This window comes from Mus pahari, chromosome 9 (assembly GCF_900095145.1).
Source record: "Mus pahari chromosome 9, PAHARI_EIJ_v1.1, whole genome shotgun sequence".
Classification (NCBI taxonomy): Eukaryota; Metazoa; Chordata; class Mammalia; order Rodentia; family Muridae; genus Mus; species Mus pahari.
The window spans coordinates 32,645,843-32,671,736 of NC_034598.1; the positions used below are offsets into that span (position 1 = coordinate 32,645,843).

General features: G+C 44.5%; 1 pseudogene; it reads right to left on the reverse strand.

The window, feature by feature from the left end:
• Positions 1 to 11,377: 11,377 nt before the first annotated feature.
• Positions 11,378 to 11,996, reverse strand: LOC110327020 (annotated as a pseudogene).
• Between the last annotated feature and the right edge of the window lie 13,898 nt (positions 11,997 to 25,894).

Sequence of the window (25,894 nt, forward strand, 5' to 3'; positions counted from 1 at the left end):
TCTGTCTCTAGCACCCCTGTGGCAGGGTTACAGACCCACATACCCACTCTAGGCCTTTATGTGGGTGCTGGGCCTCTAAACTCAATTCGCCATGCTAGAACAAGTGTTCTTACCCACATCGAGCCACACCTCTAACTCCTCAGATATGAGGAGGTTCTTAACCCACTGTCTCTTAGTCCAAAGGGTAGTGCTAACTCAGAGAATCTAGTGTTAAACACTCTGCAGGCCTAACTAGAGACCCATGGTAACTAATAAATTTTGAGGTTAGTCAAATCCATTTTGGCAAGGAAGAAAGAAAAGCAGCACATCAAAACAGCAAGGCTGGGATGGTTTAAACAATGGAAACTGGTTTTCTCATCATTCTGGAGGTCAGAAGAACCAAGACCAAAGTGTTCGCTGTGTTGATTTCCCCTGGGCCTTTCTCCTTGGCTTACAGATGGCCACTGCCTGAGAGTGTGTTTAGATCATCTTTCTCTGCGTGCATGCATTCCTGGAGTCTGGGTGACAAAATTTTCTCTTCTAAATGGTGTGATGTTTTGTATATGCTTGGCCCAGGGAGAAGCACTATTTGAGGTGTGGCCTTATTAGAGTGGGTGTGGCTTGCTGGAGTGGCTGTGGCCTTGTTGGAGTAGGTGTGTCACTGTGCATGGGCTTTAAGACCCTCATCCTAGCTGCCTGGATGCCAGTATTCTGCTAGCAGCCTTCAGATGAAGATGCAGAACTCTCAGCTCCTCCTGCACCATGCCTGCCTGGATGCTGCCATGCTCCTGCCTTGATGATAATGGGTTGAACCCCTGAACCTGTGAGCTAGCCCCAGTTAAATGTTGTCCTTTATAAGAGTTGCCTTGGTCATGGTGTCTGTTCACAGCAGTAAAACCCTAAGACAGAAGGACGACCATCCATTCCACCGGGTCAGGGGCCCTCTCATGGTTCTCTTTCATGTAGGCGCTTCTATTTCCCAACCTGGCTATATCCTGAACAACCACCACTGAGTAATTGGACATTTGGATTCAGTCCAGGACAGCTGGAGTAACCCTGTCCTTTGAGGACGGAAGCTGACACCTTGAAAGGACTGAGGCCTCTCTCACCAAGGAAAAGTCATTTGCTTTAGAGCTGACTTTCACTGAAAAAAAAAAAAAAAACCAAAAAAAAAACAACAACCAAAACCAAAACCAAACCAAACCAAAACAACAACAAAAAAGCCAAACCTGACAGACGTAGATGTATGCTCTTCAGGACACAGGTCTGAGTCACACTAGGAGACAAAGAGCACTACTGTGTGCTCTTTTCACCGAAGCCTATTAGGGGCGAGGTTTGGAAGTACATTCCCAAGGCTGCACCAGCTGTGGCCTTAGCACCAGGCAAACCCCTACCTTACTTTGCAATGCCTGAATGGAGATAAGGAGGCTGAAGAGCCTGTGCTTGCTTCCTCCATCAGCAGTACTCACAGAAAACAGGAGATGGAGAGGAAAGTCCATAGTGAGATGCCCTGGTGCTGGCCATCTGAGGTCTGAGGGGGGTTTAAGAGCCGTCTGAGGGGGTGATCTTGTTTCCAGGCTCCTACCTTCTTACCTCCTTTCTTCCTTTTCCCATTTAGCTTGCTGGACAGTATTGTCGGGAAGCCTGAACAAGTGGTCCGCTGTTCTTGTCTGTAAGTAGCAGACACCTCTTAAGTCACAGAACCTCTTGGGTGAGGCTCCTTGGGACTCTTCTTAAAGACTGGAATTAATGAAAGATGTGTGTTGTCAAGCTACGCAAGGGAGATGAGTAATTTATCTGGAGAATGAGGGTGATCTCAAGGGTTCTCTCCTTAAGAGCATTGTCTCAGTGAACCCGCCAGGGTTCAGAATCTGGTCCTTAGACTGTTAGTTACCAGAATGCTTAATCTGTTACATAAAAAGCAGGATGATTTGCAATCGCCAAATTTATGAGGCCTGTGTCTAGTGAGGAATGTCCTTACCCATGAAGACTAGGCAATCCTGTCCTCTGGAAAGTCCATCTGGTTTCTGTAACATCCATGGGAAACTATGTTCTAATCAGAAGGTTGCTTGGTGAGTCAGCCATCTAAACAAAAGGAGTTACTTATGTGATTCAGATGTTTAGATGCGCGGATGAAAGGCAGGTTTCACTCCACCAGCTCACCTATTGATTGTTAAGGGCTGTCCAGCATGTTGAGAAATAGGTCATGTTCAGGGTTTGTGGAAAACAACAGTTGACTAGTGATGTCTGCTGCAGCCTAGACTTGGACAAAGGGGCAGATGTGCTCTGTCTGAACACCCCTGGTATAAGCAGAACTGACCAATAAACCTTATGAATCCAGGCACACATAATCAACCACAAGATTATGAGAAATGGAGCAGAGGTGACTGGCAAGTCTTTGGTCACCAGTAGTGTACTTTTTTTTTTTTTTTTAAGTCCTTCTCTGTAAGATAGATCATGTGTCTGGTGAGGCCAACTTTTTGTCCAAATTTGTGTGTGCCTGAACTTTCGAGTGCATGTGTACACGCACATGTGTGTGTGTGCCTGCTTGTGATTACGTAGATGCAGAAGGACAGCTTGCAGGAGCTGGTTGGTTCTCCCCTCCCACCATACAGGTTTCAGGTGCTGAATTCAGGCCACGAGGCGTGGTGACAGGTGCCCTGCATTGCTGACCTGTCTCTCGAGCCCTGGCTTTATCTGCTCTGGTGGATGTTTTTTCAGTCCAGGCAGAGGAAGTGCTACAGGGATGGCCCGTCTGCAAGAACCAGTTAGGGCTGCCCTGCACTCTGAAGACAATCTTACTTCCCAGACTTCTGGAGACCTTTGGGTAAGGGACAGGATTATCTATTTTAATGTTGCTGACCTCATTTTCTGTAAACTAAGCTCAACCGGAACTTTTATTAAAACAAATAAAAGTGACAGGCAGGTTTTCCTGGAAGTTTCCCCCATCCTTATGTCATGGATGTTATTTTTTTTTTTTTTCTGCATGGAAATATCTTGAAACACACTGGAAAGACATGGGATATTACTATGTGAGATCCATTCATCGGGGTTGGGTTCTAGTCCTTTATTCCAGATGTGGGAGAATCTGGACTGGGTGAGCACGCAGTTTCCTCTGGGTCACACAGAATGTTTGAGGCTGTGTTGGACGAGGCAACCCCTGACTCTTCACTCATTATGCAGTATTCTTTCCACCAGACCAACGCTATGGATTTGAGGATCACCTGTCAATTCCCAATAGCCCCCACCCTCGTCTAAACTGTGAGCCCACCAAAGGTGACACACCGAGGACCCTACAGAGAGACATGCCTGACTCATCCCGCCCCCCATTTCACAAGTGAAGCCTGTGATTAGAAAAATAATAAAAGCCCATATCACCTGTGTTCCTTGTTTATTATGCATTATACAGGTATCTGGTTGCAAAACCCGAACTCCTACTCCTGTCTCTGGGTGAGCATTTGAGGCAGAACACACTGACCTGCCTCATCAGATAACGTAAGTGCTCCCTTCCCAGGTGACTTCCACCCTCCCTCCCCATCCCCCCTTGGCTGCACTCCCAGAGAAAGAGTCCAATAGGGGGAGGGGAGCAGAGGGAATTGGGACAGGGACAGGGATCCATAGATTTCCTGGATGGGGAGGGTGTTCTGAGATGAGAGTAAGGAGGAAAGGAGAGAGAGAGAGAGAGAGAGAGAGAGAGAGAGAGAGGCAGGCAGACAGAAACACACACGGGGGAGGGGGGAAAGAGACAGAGAGACAGAGACAGGGAGATGGGGAGCCAGGCAGAATTATGAGAGGAAAAAATAAGGAGAGGTACTTTAAAAATAAAAAACGGTATAAAGTAATAACCAAATTTAGCAGTTCCAGGATGCTAATAGGTGGGACCAAGCTACAGAGGAAAAAAAAAGGTCCCACTTGCACCTCTGCCATTGACCATATGTCTCCTCGAGTCCCTTCTCTTGGCCTTGGTTTCCTCAATATCCCTGGAGAAGGGTATGTGAGAGTCCAGGAACCATTTTATCCCCGCCCACCTACCCCCATCAACCCCAGTTTTTGCCCGGGGCAGCCTTGAGTCTCTGCTGAGACAGGGAAAGGAGAACAGAGCCCTTTGTGGCAGGCTGGGGACGGGCAACTTGAAAGCACTAGGGGTAGAAGAATTGAAGCATTTTTGTTGCGGAGGAAAGCGTGGGCTGCAGGCAGGGAGCCAGAAGCCGCTGACATCACCATCATACTTGGATCGAGCCTCTGAGAAGTGGGCGGGAGCCTCAGGGGAGTGGGCACAGTTACCTGGTAAAGGGACCAGAGGGCCTGCGTCTGGTCCAGCAGTGACAGGAACACTCACACAGGCCTCACTGGACCAACTAGTAGTCACGGGTCAAAGATAAAGAGGAAAGCCTGTGGAGGCTCTGGGGAGCCATTTCTCCATTCCGTCCCTTGATTCAGGTCTTGGAGGGAAGGATGGGAGGGAGGCATGTGCAGGTTACCTTTGTCCCTGGTTTTGAAGTCAGACATTAGATGCAGCAGAAGTCAACCCAATCTTTTCCTGCTGTTTTGAGACTGTCGGGCAGAGAATGGGAAAGGCAGCCACCCCTTTCCTTATTTTCAGAGGTAGCCTCCATTAAAATGCCACAGAACTTAGACCTCCACTGTTGATAAGCCTCTTTCAGGTTTAAGCATGACCCTCTTCTCACAGACTTCAATCATTTTGTTTTTCCAAATAGCTTCTCCCTAGGGATTTGAAAGTACTAGCTTTCTGGACCATCCTGTTCTACTCATCCGGTGAGCTCAGGGCAGACAGAGCTAATAGATCCCTGGTCTTTCTCAACCCCTCTCAATTCAGGACACTACCCAGACCTTACCAACGGTTTGGAATCGGCTCTTGAGATTGATTAGGTCACCCTTATTTTAAGCTATAGATCGCTAGACATTTGCTTTTCGGACAGGAAGGAGGGGGTGAGGTAGGGGCAGCAAGGCTGGGAGAGGCAGAGGCGGTGCTTATTTTTGGTGTCATTTGTTTTTCTTTGTTAGTAACTTCCCTCCAGCCTTTCCCCAGAGCTTTCTTCATCTTTGGATCTTGCTGTCCCGAGTATTCTTCCCCAAGAGTTATCAGAATAAGCAGCTCAGTCATGGTTTCTGAGGTGCTGGGCTCACTCCTCGTGGTCTGAGACCGTCTCTCTGCTTTCAGGAAGCTGGCCCCTGTTGGTTGCTTAGGAGACCCCTGGAGTATGCCTGTTCTTCATGGCAGCCTTGTAAGATTTCACACCACACTTTCCCTATGCTCCTCAGAGACAGCTCATCTCACCGAACAACGACCTACATGATGAACAATGTGGTTAGCTCATCTCTTGTTCTTGAAATCTCTCTGCTGGACAAGCTCATTCATTAGCACTAGTTCAAAAACCATGCCTGTACCTCTTTTCCCACACCGATCTTGAAGGCTGCTGGAAAATACCTATCGAGAGCTCCCTAGAATTTGTGACCCATAGATGGGGTATCCTTTTTTTTTTTCTACTTCATATGACAAGGCATGGAGTTTCCTTATCCAGATCTCCCCACTCCATGGTATTAGCAACCACCTGTCACTAGCGTCCTGTACATGTGTTTCCTGAATTTAATTGATTATTTAGTCTTGCAATCTAGCAACTGGCCTTCTATCCAAAGAGCTATGCTTCCTTCTGGAATTCAACCTTGTGCTAATTGCGTGGTTGGCCAGTGGTCTTTAGGTTTATTTCACAGAATCTACCAGCCATCCTGTATCTGACCCATAGGAAACTTAAAACTAAGTACTGCTGTTGCTAAACAGAAATGTGTGTGGATTGTGTTTCTTCATGGGGTCTGTGCTGGCAATGACCACTGTGGTAAATCCTTCAGAGAATTATAATTTGAATCTTGTTTATTCAACACTCACTTATTGCTAGATTAAAATTTCAGTGGACAATTTGTCTGTGTTAGAATTTTCTACAATTCTGGCATCTGTCCAACATTTTATATAGCAGATCACTTGCATAACGAACATAAAGTTCTGTATGAGCATATTAGTTGTGGCGTTAATTTAAGTTATAAGAATTTAAATTCTAAAGTAAGCAGAGTCCAAAGATGACACAGAGACCTCCAGTAAGCGAATGGGAAGGTCACAAGGTCACATCACTAATCATAGGCAAAGAAAACTCAAAACCAAAAGGATTCATTGCACAAGCCTTTAGGATGGCTATTATTAGAAAAATCAAAAAAGCAAGTGTTAGTGTAATATGAATTGGAACATTCATATAACTCTTGGCATGGAAAACAGTACAGTATTCCTAAAAAAAAACAAACCAAACTTAAAACATCCAAGTACATTATCATTCCCAAGTCCAGCATCTGGGAATATAGTTCAAAGTAGGGACTCAAATACCTAGATACGTTTATAATAGCAGGATTCACAAAAACAAAAGGTAGGGGCAATCATGTGGCAGTCAACAAGCAAATGAGTAAATGAAATTTGTGAGTATGCACATTCTAGGGTTATTCAGTCTTACAGCTGTGCAGAAAGCTGTTGAGAAGGTGGATTCTGTATTTGCATCCTTGTGGCTAAAGTACTTGATGGACACCTTGAGGGAGCTAGCTCATGTTTTCAAAGGTTTCATTTAGGATGTGATAGCCTGCACTCATGAGCTTGGCAGAACATGGAGACAGAGGGAGTGTGTGGCTGTAGGTTTTTTGTTCACAGCAGACAGAAAGTCAAGAGGGAAGGTTCCGGAAATGACCAGGACTCCCATACCTCCGACGCTGTGGGATCCCAACTAGTGTGCTTAAAAACGGTCAAGATTTTATGAGTACCTCCCCACCAGTGACAAAGCAACAAGCAGAGAGGGAACAGTTTTGACGCCTGTACTTAAAGTGCTCCTCTCCTTAACCCATGAGATTACTTTTGATTCTATAATCACTCTCATTGTTCAAATAGTGTGCAGATTTGTAAAACCACCTCTGCCAACCATCACCTGCTGTAAAATAGCCAGACATAGCAGCACACACCTAGGGGGCTGAGAGGCAGGAAGATTATGAGTTCAGGGTCATCCGGAGCCACATAGATACCTGTCTCCAAAAGTACATAAAAATGAAACCTTATAAAAAGAAACTAGTATCATTCAGCTGCTGGTCTGGATGAAACGGAAGCAGTTATCCCAGGTGGCTTTTTGGCTCCTCCCCACTCTCCATCCAAGCCATCCTGTCATGCAAACTCACACCTGCCCTCTTGCTCACACTTAGAATACCAGGACTCTAGCAATCTCTGTGCACCATGGCTAGCTACTTTTAGCAGATTCTGATCCAATCTGTAGCACTGGTGGCAAGCGATGGCACCAGTAGATGAGATGACTAAGTGCTTGCCTCCCTCAAGAGGATGTGTTGAACGATCAGACCGTGGATCATCTAAATTGTGCTCAGTGTAAGTCTAACACACATACACACACACACACACACACACACACACACTAGGATTTAGAAGGGATTTGTCATGCCCGGAATTAATGAGACTGCTGGTTCCCAAGGCACCGTGGAACATTTCCTGACTTTGTGCTCATTAAGTTTTACTGTAATAAGTGGTGGGATGGCTTCACTTCTCACTAGAATATAACAGAAGTTTATTCGCCTGCTCACTGCTGTATCCCTGTTGCTTTAATATACCTGGATCATGTAATATTAAGTGCTCCATAAATACTTTGTGAATAAATAGATGCTCATATTTTACACTCAAAGTGGCAGACTGGTAATGAGGAAGCTGTATAAAGTAGCTGTGTGTGCATATATGTGTGTGTGTGCATGTGTACGCGCATGTGTGCGCGATACTGCTGAATCAGGCCAATTCCATTTGTTCAGTCTCTGTAACGTTGAACAAAATAGCTTCTGGGTTTCCTTTACTCTCCTCTTTAAGGTGTAGATGAGAAGAGGACTCATCTCAGAGTTAGGATGATGAGATAATTTAGTTAAAACCCTTCAGGATCAAGCCCCCAGTAGAGTAATTATTTAGTGGAATCACTTCTCATATTTAGGTTTTTGGTGGATTTATGAACATTATATATTATAATTAAATGTGTCTTTAAAAAATGCATTCGGCGGGTATTATTCTGTAATGAAAATCTAGATTCCCTCTATTTTTAAGCCATTCTTGTCTATGCAGTTACAATAGAGTGCGTCCAGTGGGTACGTATTATTCTGTAATGAAAATCGAGATTCCCTTTATTTTAAACCACTCTTACTTATGGAGTTACAGTAGAGAACTTACTAACTTGGGTTTGGGTTTCAGACTGCCCGGATTTCAAATCCAAATTCCCTCTTGCAGGCTATGTGAACACCTAGTATTCCTGTTGGTAGAATCTACAAGAGCCATAAGCTGGACTGTTGGAAAGTTGAAGAACTGACATGTGTGGGCTGCCTGAGACGCCTGGCACAGTGTACTGAATAAACATTTTTTATTACTACTGTTGCTTACATTTTGCTTTGTTAAAGGCAATGGAAGACATCAATGAATTTGTTGGAGACAAGGGTATCTTTATGATATTTATTACATTATAGTTTTGCTAGAAACATCTAATATAAACAGTTGAGATGAGAAGAACCTGGTTGTTGTTATTATTACAATTCGTGTTAATCATGGCCACTCAATAGTGAAATGTATTCAAATTAGCATTTAGAAATGTATTGAAGTCAACATCCAAAATTATTTATAATTTGAAAAGAAGCGGCTAAATGTTACCCCCTGGATATACTCCCCCGGTCATTTAACAATTACCTGTGTTCCAAATATGAAGACTATTGGATGAATGGGTCTATGTGAATGACATTAATAAAAATGCTAAGCTAAATCTACTCTCCACTATGGCTCCCTTGTACAACTAAGTAGTATATTTATTTTGGTGACAGGACTTAACAAATATTTTAAGTGTTAGGAGTCCTTACTTAAAGAGCTCTAAGGCTGTTTATATACAGGGTGAGCTCAGCTCCTTTTAAGATGGAGGAAAAGACCTGTAATATTTCCTCAACTCATCTTGACCTCTACCTTCAAGCTCTTGGCCCTTCACCCTGCCTACCAGCCACATCAGAAACCTTGTATTTCCTTGGTCAGGCTGTAATGTCTCAAAATATCACTCTAGTATACTGTCCAGCACACTGGTTTTTTTCTGATTAGTTTCAAATTACAAGTCATGTGTTGACAATAACACGCTCCTAGCAAATATCCTGAGAGGAACAAGCATTCATCAGAGTATGACAATTCACCAGATGTCACTTTTGTCCCTGAGGTTAAGCAACGCAAGAAAAAGGACTGTTACCTTAACCAAAACAACTTAAAGGAAAAAGGGTCCGTTCTGACTCAGAATAAAGTTAAGGTATACTCCATTGTCTCACATTGAAAGCCAATGCTGTTATGTTACAGGAGATTTAGTTTAGAAAGAATTGCTCTTGGTAGTCTTGTTACCCCACAGTCAGGAACTCGTACTCCCTCCCTTTCATCCTCGGTTCTGTCCAGCATCTGTTCCTGTCCCAGTATGTTGTATGGCAAGCCTTTTCATGGAGAGATGAGCACACAAGTCTTCAAATAAGAGCCTGAAACTGATGGTTACCTTGTATCTAGTCAAGAAACAGAAAACAATGAATGCTTGCTAAGCTTGTTCCAGTCCTGGATGCCCTGCCAGAGGGGATAGTTGCACTCATAGTCAACATTGGTCTTCCCATACAAAGTCTTCCCATAACCCTTCACCAGCATCCCCAGAGACCTATTTCCCAGGTGATTCTAGATCTTGTCATGCAGACACCGACCATTACAAACTGTAATAATAGCAGACCTTGGTATAGTTTTATAAGAGTCATGTACTATGCTAAATCTTGATTACAAAACGTCCCAGCAGGGAGGCACTTACTGTTTGACAAAACTTTCCCTGGGGAGATACAACACACTTTTCTACTTAGCCCAGAATGGAAACCCACTACAGACCAAAGTACACATGCTGCCAAAGTCCACCTTGGCAAGCCAGTTTTACTGGGGTTACTTACAGGAGTATGGATGAGGGCTTACAGGATCAGAAATTACTCTAACACAGTTGCATTACCAAAGATTACTCCAGCACAAAAGCTGGAAACCTGGAACACATAGCTGAAGGCAGCTTGACAGGTGGGAGAATGTCCTTTCCAGGTGACTCAGTTGGTCCAAACCTCTTCCAGGCTATAGTTAGGCTGGTTTCTGTTTCTCCCAGGCATTAAGTCTTGGGAAGGAGGCTCCTAGAAAATCTGGTCAGTTTCAGGGACTTCCTGAAACTATTTTGAGTTGTTTACCTTCTGAGCCGAGCATGGTGGTCCATGCCTTTAATCCCAGCACTCGGGAGGCAGAGACAGGTGGATTTCTGAGTTCGAGGCCAGCCTGGTCTACAAAGTGAGTTCCAGGACAGCCAGAGCTATACAGAGAAACCCTATCTCGAAAAATAAAAATAAATAAATAAATAAATAAATAAATAAATAAAAAAGAATGTCTCAGTCTCAGCAGAAACTGCTATATAACACTTGGGGATCAAATGCAGGTGGTCAAACTTGCCCTTTGCTCTACCCATTGAGACATCCAATCAGCTTCCATTGAAAATTTGCCAACTTTGATGAACACAACTGAGTGCAAATTGGTGCACTAGGTGACTAATAGAGCCAGGCTGTGGACTTGTCTGGTGCTGTTTCCTCTTTTCCTACAGGAAGTTGAGTGACATATAGATGTGTGGCAATATGTTTGCTTATAGAAGGGAAGTTATTTCGATCATAGTAGCTATGAAGCACGGGTTTTAAAGTTTCTAATGGTTATGGAGGAAGTGCTGTTATGTTACAGGAGATTTAGTTTAGAAAGAATTGCTCTTGGTAGTCTTGTTACCCCACAGTCAGGAACGTGTACTCCCTCCCTTTCATCCTCGGTTCTGTCCAGCATCTGTTCCTGTCCCAGTATGTTGTATGGCAAGCCTTTTCTTGGGGAGATGAACACACAAGTCTACTTACCCCAAATAGGAAACCCACTACCAACCAAAATACAGACATCACCAAAGTCCAATTTGATGAAGAACAGTTGAGCTGTAACTTACAGGGGCAGAAATGATTCAAAGATGACTACATCACCAAAGCCCACCTCAGTGTGGGTGACCACTTACTAAGCTGGTGTACACTGCACAGCTTACAGGCAGCTCAAGAGGTTGGAAAGTTTCCTTGCCAGGTATCTCCAGTTGGTCTGAACCAGCTTAGCTGGTTTTCGTTTCTTCTAGGCAGCTGCTGGTCTGCAACCTTTCTCCTCTAGAAGTCTTTTTTTGTTTTGTTTTTTAATTTATTTAAATTATTTTTAAATGTATGTAAAATTGCAAAGTAACACTATTTTTCACCAAAGATACTTGATATACTATCCAATGATAGGATAAAACAAATGTCTGTTCACTTCTGTCCATTTTAAAGTCACCATATTGAACGATACATCATGAAATCAATGGTTGTGCATCTAGGGAATTGCCCAATGGAGCTCTCTTCCACTAGTGTGTATATTTTAATTTGTCTCATGTGGGTAGCTCTTCCATTCTGATGATTGGCTAGAACAGCAATCTGTATCATGAATGTGCGACTTGGCTTCTTACGATTGTCAGTTAAAGGAACATGAATCCAGCCACTTGTTTCCACCAATTCAAGTTGCCGGATTTCTTGAAGGTTGTGAAAATTATTTCCTACTCTGACTGAGATTTTGCTTTCATCAGACTTATAGTCTGCATAAATACATAATGTCTTCACTGTTGTTTTTCTTCTGAATTGGATGTTCACTAAATGAGGCTGAGAGCCATCAGATTGCCAATAAATTTCTAGATTGTCATCCCGCAATTGATCCACTCCAAACCCTGGTTTGCAGGAAGAGAGTGACCAAACAGCCTGAGACCTAATCTCCCTGACTGTTGCTGACCTCTCCAACTGCTTAGGATCAGCACCAGGAGGTGTCTTGTTCAATGTGGTCATTTTTAAATTATTCTGGTTCGCCACAATTCTGCTTCTCACCCCCGTTTTGTTTTCTTTTGAAGCTCAGCTTCCCTGAGTCTTTGAGACTGTTTTTATTGTTTACTCAGGCAGGAAGGGCATAATGAATCTGGTCAGTTTCAGGAACTTCCTGAAGCTTATTTGAGTTGCTTACCTTCCTGTTTAAGGAGCTTTCCTGCAGAATGCAGTATTTTAAACTCTGGAGGATACTTGTTATACAATGTACCATGACTATCTGCTTTCTTAAAACTAGGAATCTGAACCTGGAGAGCAGTTTGCCAAGTAGCAAAGTCATGGTATAACACAGATGAGTTTAGGCTGTGGTTGAGGTTTATAAGCACTGAATTCTAGTACACTTAACATGTGTCTTTTCTCTTTGGACTTTACGTTATTACCAATGAGATTTAGCTACACTTTTCCTAACATTTTTGTTTTTACCATGGTGTCCATTATTATCTGTATTGTAATTTACTTACTCTTTAGATGGCTTTGGAGTGAAAAGAGTTGTTACATCCATTATGAAAATGTGTTAGTTTACTAAGAATCAACTGCTTGGTCCTTTGGTGGGCAAAAGTTCAGCTTTGGAAGAAATAGTCAAATAGTCTTCTAAAGCAGTGGGGAAAACTCAACCTCAAACCTGGAGTAAATGGCTGCTAGTTGCTGCAGATTTTCACTAATACTCAGTATCTGTAGCTCTTAGTCTTGAGGTAATTCTGGACACTATGGGATGGTATTTCATCATGGGTTTAATTGCCACCTATCAGATGACTGATGATACGTAAAGATTTTTATGTGTACTGGCTATAAATATTATTTCGTGAAGAATTTACAAAAGTGTTTTTACCAATTTAAAGTCAGTTTTTTGGGGGGGAATGGGAAAGAGCTCAGTCCATTTGGTGCCTACAACACTAGTATTAGGATCTGAGTCTGTGTCCTGAGAACCCACATGAAAAGTTAGAACTGGCACATCATGCCTGTAACTCCAATACGCCGGAGCGAGAGTTAGATACAGGTTACATCCCTGAAGCTCATTGGTCAGCCAGTCTACATGGGTCAGTGAGCCTCTGGTTCACCTAGACGACCTATTTCAAAAATTTAAAAAAAAAAAAAAATTGGAGTACAAGCAAGGAATGACACCCAGAATCAACTGTGTGCCTTCACATATACATATGCACATATCCACACTAACAAGTACACACATCACAAGCATTCATACATACATACATACATAAAACATACATCATAACACAGAAGGAAAAGAAAGCGTTTATCTGCTAAATATTGATCCATAGGAGAGTTATCCCCCCTCACCATCTCTGCCTCCCAGGCTGGCCTCAAATTCACTGTCCTCCTGCCTCAGCCTTCTGTGTGCTGAGATGGCAGGTATGAGGCAGAGTGCCCATCTAGTAGTTTTTTCCATCATATTTTGGACACAAGCCTTTTTTAAAAAAACACATGTGTGACAATCTCCTCCTCCACGGCCTGGCTCTTCATTCTCTCAATGTGTCTTCCGACTTACACTGAGTTTTCCATTTTAATGGAATCTAGATAACTGATGTTTTCCTCCTCGTTTAATGTTCTCATGGGCCCCATAGATTTATGCTCATCTCAAGATCACAGAAATGCTTGCTTATGTTATCTTTATTGTTCTGATGCTCATTTTTTACTTATATTGATTTTGAATTGATTTTTGTGTATGATGGGAGGTAGGGTTAAAAGCTTGGGGTTTTAGTTCCTTTTTTTGTTTTGTTTTGTTTTTGTCTTTTTGTTGCTGTTGTTTCTGACTGGCCAATTATCTAACAACACTGATTAAGAGCCACCATTTTCCTGTAATATTTTAAAGGCACCTTCAACACAATTCAAATGACCCTATCAACTGTCTAAGATCCTGTTCTGTTCCTGTGGCCTGTTAGCCTCTGTGAAGCAGTAACTTGTATTTTTATCTGTGTGTGTGTGTGTGTGTGTGTGTGTGTCTGCCATTTGTTTGTCGGTGCCTTTGGAGGCTAGAGGAAGGTGTCTGAGTCCCTGGAGCTGAAATGGATGCTGGGAACAGAACTTGAGCCCTCTGGAAGACCAGCAAGTGCTCCTAACTGTTACGCTGTCTCCCCATGCCATCCCTAGTCCTTTAACACAGTACTGCTTTACAGCAAGACCAGGCCTCTAAAACACTACTTTGGCAAAGTTACTTCTCTTACTATGTATTTTCAGATTTTTCTTTTAATGATGCTGATTGGAAAATATATGTGGAAAACAACTCACTCCCGCCCCATCCCCCCTCCTGCCATCATTTATTTTCACAACTCCCTAGATGACATTTGTTTTTTTTTTATCTCCACAGCTACCATCTCTCACCTTAACTGATGTGAGTTCAAGTCTCAATTATAGGTAGTCGGTGCTTTTGCTCTGCCTCAAAGATCCCTCATTATTCTTGATGTCCTATAGTTTTTTCTATTACACTGAATCTACTTACCCTCGCTGGGCACACACTGTGCACTCTGCTCTTCTGAGACATGGTCTCCCACAACCCCGGCGACTAGAAAATGACTCTTTTTAATCTCTTTGAGACGAAGTCACTGTGTGCAGCCTCACTTAAGCACTGTCCCCCATTCACGACTCTTCTGAGGAGGACAGATCCCTTTGTGTAGTCAATAGTTTAGCCTACCTTACATCAGTACAGTTGACATCAACACAGACTCACAGATGACCTGATGCTTTGGCTTACGACCCAATGCCATTGTGTTGCTGATTGAGTGTGCCAGCCTAAGTCTCAGAAGCATCAACTGATTCCTGTATCCTTTGGATATACTTGTATGTTTGCAAGCTGTGTTCTGGTTTTCCGACCTGGTAAGATATTCCAGACTCATCCTGCATCTCTTCTCCCAGATTTTTGGAAGAAGCCCTGCTTGCTTTGACACTGGGGTTGTGTAAGAAACCAAGATCTGGGTGTCAGCTGTGCTTGGCTACAATGCTTTTGGCATCAAGGTATCTCACTAAAAGCCCAAGCAAGTATCGTCTCTTTCTATAATTCTCCTATACCATCCTGCCCATGCTTTTCTACTAGACAACATAAAAAGAGCCCTGAGCTGCCTATCGCATCTCATAACTAAACCCTATGATTGGTAGTTTCTTTTCTACCTCCTCCTCATCTCTTCCCTCTCGCCATTTTCTTTAGCATTCTGTTCCCATTCAGAAATATTCTATCTCTAATCCAGATTTTTATATGGTTTTATTTGGAAAGTTGTTTTCACTAGAATATCTTTTCAAGATTTATACTCTTCCCATTCTTATTTCCCACACAATCTGGCTTATAGCATCAGCGGATGGGGTATATCACACACAACCTGGCCCATGCCATCAGCTGATAGGCTATCTCACACACAAACTGGCCCATGCCATCAGCTGATGGGCTATGTAACTCACAAACTGGCCCATGCCATCAGCTGACAGCTTTGTTGAGGCCCTGGCCTCCAAGCCTTGAGGCTGGGTTGGGTTACTGACCTTTAAGCCAGAGCTTCAGCCCACTGGTCAGCAACTGTTGGACTGTTTGGGTTTCTTCCATCATATTTACTGTGTAAGCTGACAGTGAAGAGCCAGCCTGCTTTAATCCCAGGTAAGCAGTGGGTTGGTCCCCACAGAGCCTCCCTTAGCAGACACTTCCCTGCGTTGGGTGAAAACTCTAAAATACCATCTATTCGTCTAGTTTCATTTTTATTATGCAAATGACACAGGTTTTAATTTTTCCATTCTCAATATCGTTTCCTTCTAAAATATGTATATTCTCTCTCTCTCTCTCTCTCTCTCTCTCTCTCTCTCTCTCTCTCTCTGGTATGTGTGTGTGTAAGTCAGAGGTCTATGTTGGAAACCTTCTCCAGTCTCTCTCTACTCTATACTTTGAGACAGGGTCTTGCATTAAACCTGAAGCTCACCAAGTGAGCTAGAACAAGCAGCTAACAAGGCCCCAGACATCTGCCTGCCTCGGCCACACCAGAGCTAGATGACATCCAGGTGCTCATTCAGCTTTTTACGTGGCTGCTGGAGGTTTGAACTCGGCTCCTTATGCTTACAAGGCAAGCACTTTAGCCACTGAGCTATCTCCCCATCCCCTTTATTTAGTACCACAAAGAAAGAAGGGTGCAAAATAAAATAACAATTCAAGCCGGAGAAGCCAATTCCTGAGCCAGGTGGAATGTTGGCAAGTCTCTGCTAAGGACCAGCCCCTCACAGAATGTATTGTGTCTGAACTCACTAATACCTGTTGCTGTGTAGTAACGGAGCATACCCTTGGGACAGCTCACTTCCAGTGATGCTGAGGTCAGGTGAACATGGAAGCTACTGGCCTGAGGGATGTGATGACTGGAGACATCCTCTGAGACCCATTTTGTGGGGTCCTGAACCTTTCCCACTGATTGGCCTAGGAAAGCCACCCCACATGGTGAGAGGGTCACCACACCACTGGTCTGTTAAAAGTGGGAAGCCCTGAGCCCCTTCCTGGCAAAGCGTTCTGACTCTTGTGTTTGGGGATAAATGACGACTCCAGACGTGAGTCATCGCAGTTTGGAAATTCTCAGCTGCAGCCCGCACTTTAAGAAAAAAAAATTATTATTATCATCTCTGACTAATAACTAGCCAACCCAGAGTGAAAAAATAACTCTGTGGGAGATGAAGAGAAAGTTCTTTAAAAAAAAAAACAACACAATTTCACAAGCAGCTCAAAGCACACGAAGACAGAAGCAGAGCAAGGCAAGCAGCGAGTCTTAAAATATTAACTGAGTAATTATACCAATTAACATTTAGTTGTGTCTATGTCCGTTCCATTTTGTCTCTAATAGAATGATAGGTGGTGGTTATGGCTGGAGATCTCTGAAAGTTAATTAAAATCACTGAAACGGAACCTATACAATGTCCATTCTTCTTCTTGTTTTTTTTTTTTTTTTTTTTTAATTCATTGAAGGCTAAATAATTTATCTCCTATTCTGAAATTTATTCCAAATGGAGACGGAGCCAGGAGTACAGACATGTTTCCTTTCTTCTCCTGAAGTCCCTGTCATTGTGTTGCATCTCATCTGGGCACTTAGCTGAGCCCCTGGCTGAGTCACTGTACAAGAGCAGAGTAGGGCGTGATGTTAGGGAGGACCAGTTATCCCGATCTACTGATGTCTCTGGTCTCCTCAATCAGAGGGCTGCCCTGTTGTGAACTGGGTTTTCCCTGGCCTCTCACGTTCAGCCACTGCAGTCAAAGCGTACTCTGGGGTCCCACTCCACGCAGGAGCTCTGTGGAGGTCTGAAGCCAGGCAGAAACTAAATGAGACAGCTTACCTCTCTGCTCACTGATGGCAGCAATCCTGAGAGGACCTGACTGGCCCACAGGGGAAGACCGCAGCTGGCCACTGACAGGAATAACAACTCTGGGGGGACCAGTCACCAGGCTTGCTAGTTGGCTAAGGAAAGTCCATCTTTGGGGATCTGCTACAGCATGGGATGCAGAGGGTCCTTTCTACATCCAGTTGTGTAAACGTTTCTTTAGAATATTTTATTTGTTTATTTATCTGTGTGTGTATGGGTATTTTGTCTGAATGGATACCTGTCCACCCAGTGCATGCCTAGTGCCTGCAGAGGATAGAAGAAAAAAAAATCAGATCCCCTGGAATAGGGTTACAACAGACCATGGTAAGTGGCCATATGGGCACTGGGAATTGAACCTGGGGTTCTCTGGAAGATCATCCTGTGCTCTTGACTCCGGAGCCATTTCTCTAACCTCTCTCTACATCCAGTGCTATGAAATTCTCAAGGCCAAACTCTTATTTCCTATCCATTGACTAGATAAACCAGACAAATATGACTGAGAACACAATTTCCTCCTCTACATGGAGTCACTCAGCTACCTTTTGATGTCTTTGAAGTTACTCTCAAAATATTCTTCGGGGAAATGAATGATTAGTGGCTGCTAAATATGGTGTTCCTTCACTTTTGGGTGCTGTATGCAAATCTTGTTTTTCATTCCTGTGGCTGAGTCTGAAAATCTTTGTTCAGAAACTTAAAGAATGATAAATACACAAAGAACTTCCGTTTATGGATCTGCATCTTCAGGAACTGGACTCTGTCAGTCTCCAAGTAAACTCCCAGTGTCAACTACTGCTACCCAGTGGGTGCTATAACATATGCTTCCTGTGTTTCCTGTGAATAAATATCCATCAATCAGTTGATGCATTGATTAACATTTAGGGATTGTCTCTCATAGGTGTTCCAGTGTATTCAATATAGACAAACGCACCATTTATGAAGGGCAGGGACAATAAATGACCCTCATGTGACTTGTTCCACACCCCTGACTGTCCCCACCCTTCCTCAGGCCTGAAGCAGTGTTTGGAATATGTCCGACAGTACCCATCCTGTCTTGTATACACTCTCAGTATTTGTACACTTGCCTGCCTCTGTGATAGAATCCTGTTTCAAAGAGTCAAGGACTCTAGTTCATCTTTTATTCCTTCTAAACTCTTACAGCAGCCTCAACACCCTACATAGGTCTCAACTGAATGATTTTGCCAGTATTGCCTTCCCCTGGGCCTAACAGATGACAGCACAGTGTCAGTGACCAGAGAGCCCTGACATTTTAGATACTTTTGGACCCTGGTGATAAAACGCTTGACTTACATCTTTGCAAGCCCATTTTTTCCCCTTTTACACCGTGTGTTGGTTTATATGTGTGCATGCATTTTTAAATAACCAGGCTGTAATTAAGTCAGCCTATTCTTGATTTTCTAAAAATTATATAAATTATAGTTTCCTTTCTATAGTGCAAATTAAAATACATCGCTGAAATTAAAGTGGACCTACAGGAGTGCCATTAGCATATTCAAAGCCGAAGGTTGATAATAACGGTGTTTACTTAACCGAAATTTAGCGGTATTCATTCAAAAACAACATGCAGCCCTAACCACCATCCATGAAATAATGCATGTTGCTTTATGGTTCCGAACCCTAATTAGTTGGGAACAAAACAACTCCTTTGATTCTTATTAACCCTTTCCATTCCACTGTTCTCTGTGTTACCTGAAGCAGAACACCCTTTGGAGCGCGTTCTGGGACTCCTCCCAGGGGGGGCCTGGCCTAGAGACTGAGAAAGGGTAACCCACCTTCCTTTATCCGAGTGAAAAGCAGTCCACGTGGCTCCAGTCAGTTCTCTCCTCCTCCTGAGCATCGCCCTATTTATATCTGCACGTGGGTTTGCCTCCTTTGTGTGCAAACTGCCTTGGTGTGAGCGAGCCAACAAACAGGAGTGAAAGGATTTCAAGGAACCAAATTCCTCCCAGGCCCATCCAATCTCTTCCCGGGAGAAAGCCTGGCCTGAGTCCTTTGTTGGAGAGAAGCCTCTTCCACAGGCCTTCATCTCCTGGGGTGATGCCTCCCTTGGGCCATCAAGTGTGGGTGATGGTTGAGACCACAGCCCTTTCATTCCCCAGAGATTCAGGACCAAATAATAAGAGATTGCCAGTGCCGTGCAGGGCCTGGGGTGCTGCGTAGACTGGTACCTTGTAACACCCATGAGGGCCCTGGGGCTGAGAGAGCCAAAGGTACCAGGAGGAGGCTGTCTATCCCAAACCTGGTTGATCACTGCTCCCTCATCCAGTCCTTCAACAAACTCTGTCTCGCTTCGTTCCCTGCCAGCAATGGGGACCCAGTGAATGGCCAGGACAAGGGAGGTCTTTACTCTTATGGGGCTGAGGGTCACTAATTATGACCCCCCCTCAGTGAGGACATGGAGCCTGATGGTGGGAACGGTGACTGGGATGGTTAGGGAGGGGTGAGAAAAAAAAAGGCTCACACACCAGAACAGGACCAGGGCACAGGGTGACCCAAAGGTAAACTCTAGGACAGTGGCTCTCAGCCTTCCTAATGCTACAACCCTTTTAATACAGCTCATCGTGTTGTGGTTACCCTGCCCGCAACCATAAGATTATCTTCACTGCTGCCTCTTAACTGTAACTTGGCTCCTGTCAGTACTAGTGTTTTCTGACGGTCTTAGGCCACCCCTGTGAAAGGGTCGTTTGACCTGCAAAGGGAGTTACTACCCATAGGGCGAGGGCCACTGCTCTAGGCAGAAAGAACAGCCAATGCATAGGTTCTGAGACAGGAAGGGCCCCGGGACATTTCAGGGTTGGGGCAGGATAGTGACCCACAGGAAGATTAGCCCTTGGGAGCAGCCTTGGGGATTGGTGGGTTACTCCGAACACAAACGAGATGGTGTGGGGTCAGCCATAGCAAGAAATGCAAACCATAGACACTGTGGCCTTCTCTGAGCACACCATTGCACAAGGTAAACTGGGTGTGGAGAAAGCAAAACCATTAAGGCTGTCAGCTTGTCCCATTCCCCCCCACCCCCCGGTAAGGCTGGTCATCCCAGTTGAGACCCAGGCACACTTAAGCCACCCCACACAGATGTCAATCTCTTAGGTATGATTGCACCACAGGCTGATAACCGACAGGGTGGCAATCACTGAGTCAGTGCCAGCCTTGTAAAATTGGGACAAGTGAGGACTCAGAGGATGGAACTGAAGAGGAATGGCACCCAGAATCGCCTCCCAGGACCTACAAGGTGAAGATCTGGCTGGCTGGTGGCAGCTCATCACCATTAGGGTCCTAGTCCTTAACCACTGTACGAAACAGGGCACCAGGGTACGAGCGGGGTCAGTCACAGCTGTGGCGATGCAAACAGGTGACCTGAATGATAACTGGCCATTCTCCGTCCCAGTTCTCAGACATTGCACAAGCCTTCGCATGCCTGAGCCTTCCCAACCAGTACGTGGACACCCATTTCTCAGACTGAAACTCGGGCTCAGCGGCATCCAGAGGCATGGTGGAGAGTGTTGCCTCTGAACCCTCTCTAGCTGCGTGGCCCTGGGTAAGTCACCTGAGCTCTCTGGGGTTCATTTGGCTTCTCTGGGCAGAGGGAAGGTGAACAAGGCTTGTCAGTAGCAAGAGGTTAGACTGTACATCTGAAAAGCAGTCATGTTGGAGAACGGGATTTGGAAAGGTTCGAGGAACATCTTAAAACATATTAATTAGGCTTTCCAATGGAGGGGAAGCTTGGGCAATCGGGAAGTTCATGATAACATTGCTTTAGATAGGAAATGGGCCCAAAGGCTCGAATCCTAAGACCGACTCTTGAGAACTGGGGTTTTTGTCTACAGGGATCAGAAAGGCCAAGGGCAATAGTCCACTCTGTGACTGGTTCTTGCAACACTGTGACTAAGTCCTTTCAAGTCTCCCAAGGAGAAAACAAAATAAAATTCATAATGAAAAGGGGGGTGTAGTCTATCGCTGAGGAATGCCGTGTGAGAGTAGACACCGGAATGAGTTATCAAAGCAAGTCTGGTATTCTTCCCCTGATGGCCTTAGGAGAGATACCTACCAGAGTGTGGGTGGGTGAAATAGGATTCTGGCTGAAGCCAAGGGGAAGACGCTACAAACTCCAGGCTTCCCTTTTTTGGTTCCTAAAACAAACCCACAAGAACTTCCAGAGAGCTTTGTTCACTGACGCTTGCCAGCACTGTGCGTGTTGTGTGATCTGAATACAGAAGGCGTTTGATAAATGGAAGATTAAGGGACACAGTAAGTTCATCTGACTTTTTGGAAGTGTTACAAGCCTGTGTTCCTGTACTCACTGGCTCTGGCTCACCTGTCTGCTTATTCTCAGCCCCTTCCCACGGACCCTAAAGAATGAGTTAAATGGACTAAGGCTTAAAGATTGATGTGACGGTATGTCCTAAGCACATATGTGCGTGCACACACACACACACACACACACACACACATGCTCAAAAACATACATACACACATACGCACATGTGCGCGCCCATACACGCATGCTCCAAGATATATACACATATGCACTCACACCCACATACATTCACATACACATGCGCAAACATACACACACACACACACACACACACACTCAAACTCATGCACGTACATCGGCACACATGACGCACATATGGCATGCATATACATGCTGTCTCTTGAGCGCACATGCATGCGTGAGTGCACACACACACATCCACATACCTAGCTTCCTGTGGAGAGGTGAATTTGTCATTATCTGCAAACACAGGGTGGTGAAACGCCTGTGTAATAGGGCACAGTCCTCTGTTAAGGCCTTATTCATCTCTAGTGTTTCTGAGCTAACAGATGTGGGGCCAAATCAACCACTTTAGGCATGTCTTCAGCGTTCTTTCATGAGCTGCAATCAGAGAAAGAGATCTAAATTGCAAAAAAAAAATTTTTTTTTCCTTTCAAAGCTCCCATAGCTGTTGCCTGGAAAAAAAAAAATCCTGTTTATAAAAAGCAAACTCTGGGCTGGACGTCACCAGGTCCCTGGGGTAAACACTGCCTGTGTGCTTACAAGACCATTGACTGAAACTGTCCGGTGACTCAGGGATAAGCCTGGTGGTGAACCCGAAGAGCAGAAACACACATTGTTGTCAGTTGCTAGGAGTGTGAGTGTGTGTCTAGCCGGTTTGCATCATCAAGAGAAGCAAGAGAGACTGGGACTGATCCCAAAGGCCCCAATTCTCCGGGGAACCCCCCTTCCATGCTATGAAGAGGAATCCTCAGATCTGGATCACCCCCTAATGTGAGAAGGAGGAAAAGAGACCATTTGGAAGGAGCCTTGGGATTTGACGGGAAGCAAACAGGTCCAAATCAAAGAGGTCTCTGCCCTAGCCTCAACTGGGCCTCCTTCCCTACCCTAATCTACATCCACCTCTTGCAGCCTAGCAACCACTCAGGAAGACAGCAACTAGAGCTCTCCCACAATGCCCTAGCCATGGTCAGTAGAATCAGACACACCCGTCTCCATCTTAAAGATGGGAAAACAGAGCCTCTGAGAAGAGAGGTGCCACATCTCGCTACACGGGCTAGGTAGGTGGAGTCTTGCTAACCCTGGAGTTCGAGTGCCTGGGTTCATAGCTTCAATGATGTCCACTGAATTAAAACAGGGAGTCCAGCTTTGGTGACTTGGTTTCTGCACCTTTAAAGTAACAATACTAATGATACCTGCTTCATAAAATGAGCAGAGCAAAAGGAATCAGGCACTGCCTGCCATTTTGGTGCTCCATAAATATAAGTCATTATTATTATTATTATTATTACATTCTTGTTATGGACAGGTAGCCAACAGGTGCAGTTTCTAACCTGTTTCCCCTTTACCCAGTTTTGCACCGAGGGCCAGGGTTTTGCACTGCCTCTCCACACCATGGCTCTGTGTCCCCAATACTGTTCTCATTCGAAACCTCGAAGCCTTAAACTCTCTTTCTAAAGCCGGTGGCCGCATTATTATTCAGTGTTATGGCAGACTTGAGGAAATGTCACGCCTCCTGATCTTCGTGGTACATGATTAAGAGCCATCAATAGATGTGGGAGTGAAAAAGCTTGTCTCCCATGGAAGGCTCGTGTGGTGCAATGGCAGAACGCACAAACGGTCTCTCCCTGAAGCAACCATCAACTCCAAAGAATACCATGACCAAGTGACAGAAGGAACTGGGAAGATGTCTCCGGATTCTTTGCCCCATGTCCTTCGCGTTCTTCCGGGTTCCTTGCCTGTAGCAGGTGGGGAGAAGAACCAGAAAGAAAGAAATGGCCTAGCTAGGGCCTCAGGCAGATCTGCCCTTAGCTGTTCTCTGCTGGTGGTCTCTACACTGACTGCAGAGGGTGGTACTTCAGAGAATGAGCAGCCTTTGCTTCATGCAAGGGGGAGGGGGCGCGGGTATCTAGATTCTCTTTAGATGAGGCTCCTGGAGGTCCTGGCTCGGCCGTGTGGTATCTCTAAGGGAAACTGTTTGACATAGCGCGCAGGAAGACCAGCAGAACTAATTAGGAGTTATCTATGAGGTTCTCTCACTACTTGGAAGACACTGTGTTCCCATCCAGAACTCTACTGGCTGAAACACAGAGAGCAATCACACTTCTGAACTCAGGTGACGGACATAGTTTAACAGAAAATGCGGACAGATCACACAAGACAAGTTTTGTTCCTAGGGCATACTGAGGCCAAAATGCCTGATGGTGGGCTTAAATTTACTCTACATCCCAGGCATGAAACTGGGCATCTTCCTGCCTCAGCTTTCTAAATGTGGATTTTACAGGTGTGTACCATCGATCCCCTAAATTTCCAATCACTTTGATAGTCCCAACCTTTTCCTTGAAGAAGCAGTCCTTCTGTATTTTGATTCTTCTGGGGGTGGGGGCAGGGGAGGGGGAGGGCGGGGCGTGTATGTTAATTAAGCTACTTTAAATGTGTAACTTGGCTTTCTGGGCTTAGACCTTGTTTTTCAAAGGATATAATCTGTTTTAAAGTGTATTACAAAAACTTCTACCTCGAGGGTTCCCTTTCTTCCCCCCAACCTTCCTTCTTGGTAACGGTGAATTCATTATTCTTGGAAGCAGAAACTCAAAACTTGGAGAGAAATACCATGAATCCTCCCTTCCTCAATATCTGAAGAAAAGCTGTTCTGCTTTTATTTGATGTGAGCTGTGCATCGCATGAGCTCAAAACACACAGCTCTGAGGCCAATGCAACAGAGTCCATATTCTGGTTCTGCACCTTGCTGCGGAGTCTTGGGCGAGTCATGTCCCCTCCCTAAGGCTTCTCCCCCACATATATGAAACAGAAGAGATTAGCCATATTCTTCCAGGTTGGTTACGAGGGACACAGTGATGAAGCTAGAATGACAAAATTGTGTCTGGTGCATAGCATTAAGCAATGAAAATCATTTAATAAGTAACAATTATTGCATATTTAATATCAGCAATAGTGTGCTGGCAACTTCTCATTACTGTATTTAATCATCACAATAACTTGGTCATTCCATTCACTTTCCAGATGAAGGAACCAGGGCAGAGCAGCTATGAAATGTGGTGAAGTACACACAGCCAGGAGTGGCAACATTGGGATTTGAATGGAAGACCAGAACCCACTGTCTTAACCCTAACAAATGGTGACCTTCTTGGTGAGATCACTGAGCTGAAAACCCAAAATGTCTGTACTTAAGTGTTACGAAACAATTGCTGTGGCAGAGATGCCTTGTTGGATCCTTTTGTGAACATGAAACCAAAAAGCTTTGTGAATCCGACATTAGTTGGAAAAGAAAAAAGAATTACTTCCCATAACCTGGCACTATAAGCAGGCTAGCGAAATAAGACATGGGTGGGTTTCCAAGTTGTAATGACCTTCATTTCTCATGTGATAACACATAATACACTCAATACAGAAGCTCAAAGCAAGATGATTTGGAAAGGAGGCGTTGGTTTTAAGCTCTCATCACCAGACTTAACATCTTAACTGTTGAATTGGGGCCTGGGTTGAAGTGAACCTGTCTTAAACAACCGTGCGAATGGTTAATAGCCATTTACCTGTTTGTCTGGTTTCTAAAAGCCAGGGTTAGTAAAGTGACCTTGGTAAAGTGACCTGTACATTTGACGGAATGTCTCCCTGCTGCCCTGACGCACGCTTTCATCTTACACGGGACAAAGCTCACACTCTCGTTTCCTTATTAACCACCGAGGAATGTACTTCATTCCACCGGTCAGAAAGGCAATGCTGATGTCTGACCATGAGTGTTTCCATATGTTCTCCGGGAGGAAACCTTTGTTGGCAAGTTCTTACTCATCTGCAGAAGCTGAGTGAGTGATGAGTGAAAAAAAACCTCAAACACACACACACACACACACACACACACACACACACACACAAAACCCCAAAACAAAAAACAAACAAACAACAACAAAACCCTGTAACGCCATAGCCGTCATTTTCCAGAAAGAAGTAACAGAAGAGAATGAGCAGTGCTGTGGGAATTGAAGCCTTATAGAATACTCACACAACCGCTGCCTGTATTGGCTACCC